The 6,754-nt window shown below is 35.8% G+C and overlaps 1 non-coding gene across 1 annotated transcript; it reads left to right on the forward strand.

Moving 5' to 3' along the window:
- Window positions 1–5,599: 5,599 nt before the first annotated feature.
- LOC115064378 lies at window positions 5,600–5,706 on the forward strand. The gene has a single exon (XR_003844196.1). It is a non-coding gene; the product is annotated as a U6 spliceosomal RNA (small nuclear RNA).
- The last annotated feature ends 1,048 nt before the right edge of the window (window positions 5,707–6,754 follow it).

The following is a 6,754-nucleotide window of genomic DNA, read 5'->3' on the forward strand; positions in this document are numbered from 1 at the left end:
AAAAGAGGAGGTGTCTATTCTGATCCTGCCTGTGTTTTGGTCTGAGTTGAAGAGAGAATTTCATTACTTCTAAGTCATCATGTTATCATATTTCAGGTGAGAGGGGTGGAGAAGATGATCTTTCTGGGATACTTGGACATCAATTTTTGCTATGTCTATAAAAAGGGTAATTCTATCCAAGCATAGACTTATGACAGGACAAGAGATTAGAAACAGGCACTGAGAAGATTCTTCATACCACCTTCTTCATGCTAAGTGGGGATTCTGTTACTTCTGATAGAAATATTGGAAACCTAAGAATTTTTTCCTTTCTTTCTATGAAGGGATACAGAATCTGTAATGTAAGTCCCAGTCTTATCATGTACCTAGCAGAAAGCAGAAAAGAGAGGCAATGGAATGAGTTAGGGCCAGATCAATCCAGAAATCATTTGATGTAGAAATCATGGAAAATAAGTTTGTGATTGAGCATAGAGCAGAAGGAATTATCATACTAGAAGTTGGAATTTTAACCTACTCTTGCCTCCCAGTGAAAAATCATTGTAATGAGTGTTCTGAAAAGATCTAGGAAAGGTTGAACATATGGATAGAGGCATAGAAAGATAAGTATCTATCTGTAACAGTAAGTTTTAAATAGTCTCCAAAAATTCAGAAATCTAGCCAGTTACTGACTAAGAACTTGGCACATTGGGGCTGCATTTAGCAGTCATCTTCATTTTGAAAGTAAGTAATAAGAAAACAGCAATAACAATCAACATGTACTCTGTGAATCAATAAGTATCATTACTTAGTACTCATTTTTAACTAATTATAAATGTTTTTTTTTCTTGGAATTCAGAGAAGATAGATCAAATGAACAGAATGGAGTTGGATTTGAAATTTTCTTGCAAAATGGTTACTGGTGATATTTCCAAATACATAAATCCACTTATAAAAACAAAAGAAGATAACAGGACATGTCTGTACGTGTACATTTCAAATTAACAGACAAGTATTAAAAGGAAGCATCTCAGGAAAGGTCACAAAAAGCAAAGGCATAGAAAAGTGCACTGCATGTCTATTTTAGGAATCAGAACAATAATTCTGAGTTGGATGATTGGTAGAATATACTGGGGTATATATCTCGGATAAAATAGTGGATGACTTTGAAAAGCTTTCAAATCAGACTGTCATGTGTAGTTTTCCTTTAAAGCCTCATCCATAGTCATTGAGTACAATAGAGAAGAGGGAACAACAGCATAGAAACATGATTCTTATTCCCCATTTAAAAGGCAGTGACACTGGGGGATGGATAGTAGATTAGTATTGAAATTTAGTTAGACTATTGAAAACCTATAGCTCACATGGGTAGATGCTCAAAATATCTGCAAAGCAAATGGCTACTGAAGTTGAGATTAAATGTCAACATGGCAGATGATTCAAATACATAAATATCATGACTTTATGAAAAAGTTGAGTGAGTGAATAAATTGTAAGCAAAAAATGTCTCTCCAAATACAAATGTGTAACACACACACAATATATATATATATATATATATATATATATATATATATATATATATATATATATACATATATATATATATATATATGTATGTATTATATATATCCTGTAGGAAAAAAATGGCAAAGTTCTCTTTCAGAACTCTGTTTAATTTTGATGCTGAATTAGTCAACAAGGGTTGCAATCTGCTTTCTCAATGTAAGCTTTGTTCTTTTCAATGTCAGGAATTCAATAAAACCTATTTTTAAATTAGCTCATGATGGTTCTCATGTATGTAACACATCAGACTTCATCACTGAAATGTTACTGAGAACGGCACCAAATATGAATAGGAATGTGAATAGGGAACCTGGAAAATGGTTGAACTTTTTAGAGTGCCTCCATTGGTGTCCCTTGAAAAACTGGTGACAATCCTATAGATGTAACATTCTGCTCTTCACAGTTAATGGCAGAAAGCAATGACATGAAGAAGATGAGCCAAAGCCAATCTGCAGATGCACAAGTTCCATGTGACCCTTTCCTGAGCATATAGTTTTCTATCTATACACTGAACAAATTGAATTGATAAATCCAAGGTATGTGCTGTTATTGTTATTGCTGCTGTGTTTAATTCAAAATAATGTACTGTTTATGACTCTGTTTCCAACTGCTCAGGTCTAGCATGACAAAAATAAAATGAAAGAAAAAACTAGAAAATGTATGATAAGAGACACAAGAAGTTTGAGATTCCTTTTTCTAGTGTGACTTGATTCAAAGAACAACTCTCCTGGAAGAGTTTAGTTCCAAAGACTGAAATAAAAATGTGTGCATCTTTTCTTGTATGCTGTATACACATTTCTTGGTCACATTTATTCACTTATCACCTTAGAGGATGTATGTTGCTGTTCTTGCTTGATAGGTACCTGGGCGATTTATGTTTAAACTCGGCTTACTGATTGACTCAGGGGACTGTGTCCTTTTCTTCTAAGCATATTCCTTTGTCATGGAGCACAAGAAGGGTAACAGGCATCAAGATATTTTGGAATTCATTATGACTATCACTAATGTTGCTGTAATCCCCATATGATGGACAGTTTTAGTTACAGAGTGGCCTAGAAACTGGAGAAAACGGAGTAGACAAAATGTCAGAAAATTTGCAGCACATGGGCCGTGCACTGGCCAGCTGGGTCTGAATAAGAAAGCATATGTAGAGGATTCCAAATAAGTGAATGCTGTTACCAGCAAATCATTCATCTACTCCAGCTGTTTAGGATGTACAACGCAGAGAGGGAAAACTGCAATGGATAATCAAAAACAAAGGATGGAAAGAGAGGTACGCACACATTGGCTGCTGTTTGTGTATATGACAGGACTGAGGGAAAGGCATGAAAGCAAAGTATCTTAGTTTGCTTTCTATTGCTATGATAAGGCCCATGGCCAAAAATAACTTGGGGAAGAAAGAACATATTTCAGTGCACAGGTTAAATTACAAGAAGTTAAAGCAGAAACCTGGAGGCAGAAACTAAGGCAAAGGCTATGGTGAAATGCAATATACTGGATATCCCTACAATATTTTCAGCCTGTTTTCATATATATAATTGAGGACTGCTTGCTCAGGAATAGAACCACTCACAGTGAGCTGAACAGTCTCACAACAACCATTAATCAAGAAAATGTCCCAATGACTTCCCTACATGCAAAACTGATGGAGATAATTCCTCAACTGAGTTTCTTTCTTCCCAGATATCTAGGATCAAGTCAAAAGAATGATAATAGGAACCTGAAAAAGGTTTGGGTTAATATTACAAATTTCCTTCTTTCATAAATATTTAACAGATTTTTATATGTTTAAAAATATTTCTTGGTAGTTTATAACAAATCATTCAGAATTTGAGTTAGAGACAAGCACAAATATGTGAACACATGAGTACAAATATAATACATTTATTTAATGGAGTAAAAACTATGAGGACATGTACTGAGTGGTCCTGAGTTGGCCTGGAGGATGGGTGACACTGTAGGCAAGAGGGATAATATTTGTGAACATACTGAGAAGGAAATACCTGGGTGCATTCTAACCTAGTTCTAATGCCAATCTGTGAAATGAGGTCAATGTGTTGGGCATTGTATGGCATAATCTGGAACTGGAGAAGTAGGTGTTAATAAATTCAGGGCAGGATATTATGGACTACACTGAGCAATTTGACAGTGGGTGATGGGGAAACCACTGTGAGCTCTGTTCACTGAGTGCTATTAATGTAAGAAAGAGTATAGTAAACTATGTGGTGTATGTATTTTTACCATGTATAAATGCACAGAAATATGAAAGTTTACAAGTGGATAATCAGAGCCTTGTAAGTTCTGTAGACATGAACTTGTTACCTTGTTAACAAGTGTGGGTGGATAGAGGAAAAGAAGAAGTTTTTATTTAGAATCATTTATATATCAGGGACTGTGACAAAAGTTAGCAATTCTCTTTTCATTTAATCTTTACAGCATTTCTATGGAATTAAAATAATCTGACTTATAAAAGGTTAAAAATATTTCCTTTAGGCAAAAGTCCCCATATAATTTATCTAGTCATCCAGCTATGCATTCATTCATGATTTTTGCATACATCTCCACCACAATTCAGCCATTAGCTTATTTATTCACCCACAAAACATTTTATGAACATCTACAATGAAGGTATGCTATTGGACAATTGGGATTCTGTTGGTGAACAAGATGTGATGTATACCCTGAAAGAATTCATAGTTCAGAAAAACTACAAATTGTTAAGCCCAGATTGCAGTTCAGTGGAGAGAGTTCTGTGATGTGCATAAGTCTATAGTGTTTGGAAAAGCAAGGAGAAATCACACAGTCCCACGACGTTAGGTAAAAAAATCCTATCCATGATTTTTCCAGAGTATTCTCCTGAGTAGATATAACTTTGAAACCCACATGGTTTTCATTTGAACTTATTATGCAAATAATTATGTTGAATTTTTAGTAACTTTATGAAAGCATGTGACCCCTCATGACAATGTCTGACTGAACTTTGCATGGAAAACATGACAAATAATTGCAACCAAGGCTGCTAGAAATCAGGCACTCTCACCTACAGTCCAGCACAGGCTGGAGACAGACTGATGTGGAAGCATTGTGCTCGTGGGCCTTTGTAAGCCCTGCCCAAGACAGAGCTGCATTTAATGAGCTCTGCTGTGGCAGAGGGGCACTTGGCACTTCAGTTGATAGAAATGGCCCCTCAGGCCACACTAAAAATGAAGTGTGCAGGCTGCCAGCACTTTGGAGCATGAGAGAAAGAAATCTGGATTGAGTGAAGAAGAGCTATTAATTATAATCTCAGCTCAGGCTTAAGACTGGTGAGAAGTGCTTCTCCCCAAAAATCACTTATCTCAGAGAAGGAAAGAAGGCTATCACCCTCTGTTCCATCTTAGGAAGCAACTGGGACGTATGAGGATATATGGGAACACGTGAGCACACAAGCACATACGCACCCACACAAACACCATTTGCACATAATTCACAAGTACACGTTCAAATACTAATAGCCAACTATGTCATGTAGTATTTGCTTTCAGTGTCTTTTTTCCATTCATCCCTACAATGCCTTTCTTTACTGTATCAATATACAGAGTCTCTTCCACTTCATCCTCCCCTTGTTTTCTCCAGACTCTTTGCTGACTTTTAACAAGTCTAGGCAAAAGGGCAAGTTACTTATAAAAGATACTATTTTGCATTGACATATTTCTTTCCCGACTGTGATCCCAGGAAAGGAGCCAGTATTCCTGACTTGCCCTTTGAGGAAAATTATTATATATCATTCATCCTGGAAAATCACAAGGAGCAAAGTACTATGTTTTCTGCTGTTGTTGTTGTTCTTTGTTTTAATTAAGAGGTGAAAAGATTTTCACCAGACTACAGGAGGATATGGTCCTCGGCACCCACATCAGCTGAGGCTAAGTCGTAGACCCTGTCCTGGTCACTGGAAAGAACTTTGAGCCTGGGAACAAGAATAAGCTTCTCAACTCTACTCAATCTATTAAAAAAATATGCAAAGGATTCCCAAACTATGTGGAATTTTTATGTCACACAAAACACAAAGGAAGACCAGGTACTTGCTTCAGTAGCACATACACTAAAATTGGAACAAAACCAAGAATATTTGCATGACCCCTGCTCACAGATGACATCAAAATTCATGAAGTATTCCACATTTAAAGCAATATATAGTAAATCAATAGCCAACATCTAACCAAATGGAAAAAACTTGAAGCAATCCAACTAAAATCTGGGACAATACAAGGCTGCCAACTCTCTCTTTAGCTATTAAATATTGTACTTAATGTTTAAGCTAGAGCAACAAGACAAGAAAAGGAGATGCAGGAAATAGAAATTAGAAAGGAAGAATTCAAGGTATCACTATTTGAGTGTGATGTGAGAGTATAAATAAAAGATCACCAAAATTCTACAAGAGAACACCTGTAGCTGATAAACAATATCAGAAAAGTGGTTAATACAAAATTAACTCAAAGAAACTAGTAGCTCTTCTTTAGAAAATTAAAAACGGGCTAAGAACAAAATTAGGGGATAAGCACCCTTTATAATAGCCATGAAAACTATAAAATATATTGATGTAACTCTAACCAAGCAAGATCTGTATAACAAGAGCTTCAAGTCACTGAAGAAAGAAATTTAAGAAGATTTCAGAAGATGGAAAGATCTCCCATTCTCATGGATAGGTAGGATTAACATAGTGAGCACGGCTATCTTAACAAATGCAATCTAGAGATTCAATACAATCCCCATCAAAATTCCAACACTATGTTTTACAGACAATGAAAGAGCATTTTTCAACATCTTATAGAAAAGCGAAAAGCCCTGGATAGCCAAAACTATTCTGAACCATAAAAGAATCTCTGGAAGAATCACCATCCTTGAACTCAGCCTGTACTACAGAATGATAGTGATAAAAACCACGCGGTATTGGAACAGAAATAGTGGGTTGATCAATGGAACAAAATCAAAGTTACCAAAGAAATAATACCACCACATACCTATGGACACTTTATTTTTGACAAACAAGCCAAAACCATACAATGAAAAAAAGAAATCATCTTCAAGAAATGGTGCTGGTCTAATTGGATGTGTGCATGTAGAAGGATGCAAATAGATCCATATTTATCCCCATGCACAAAACTCAAGTACAAGTGGATCAAGGAACTTAACCTAAAACCAGATACACTGTCAAAAAAAAAAAAAAAAAAAA

This window comes from Mus pahari, chromosome 6 (genome assembly GCF_900095145.1).
Source record: "Mus pahari chromosome 6, PAHARI_EIJ_v1.1, whole genome shotgun sequence".
In the NCBI taxonomy this organism is placed as follows: Eukaryota; Metazoa; Chordata; class Mammalia; order Rodentia; family Muridae; genus Mus; species Mus pahari.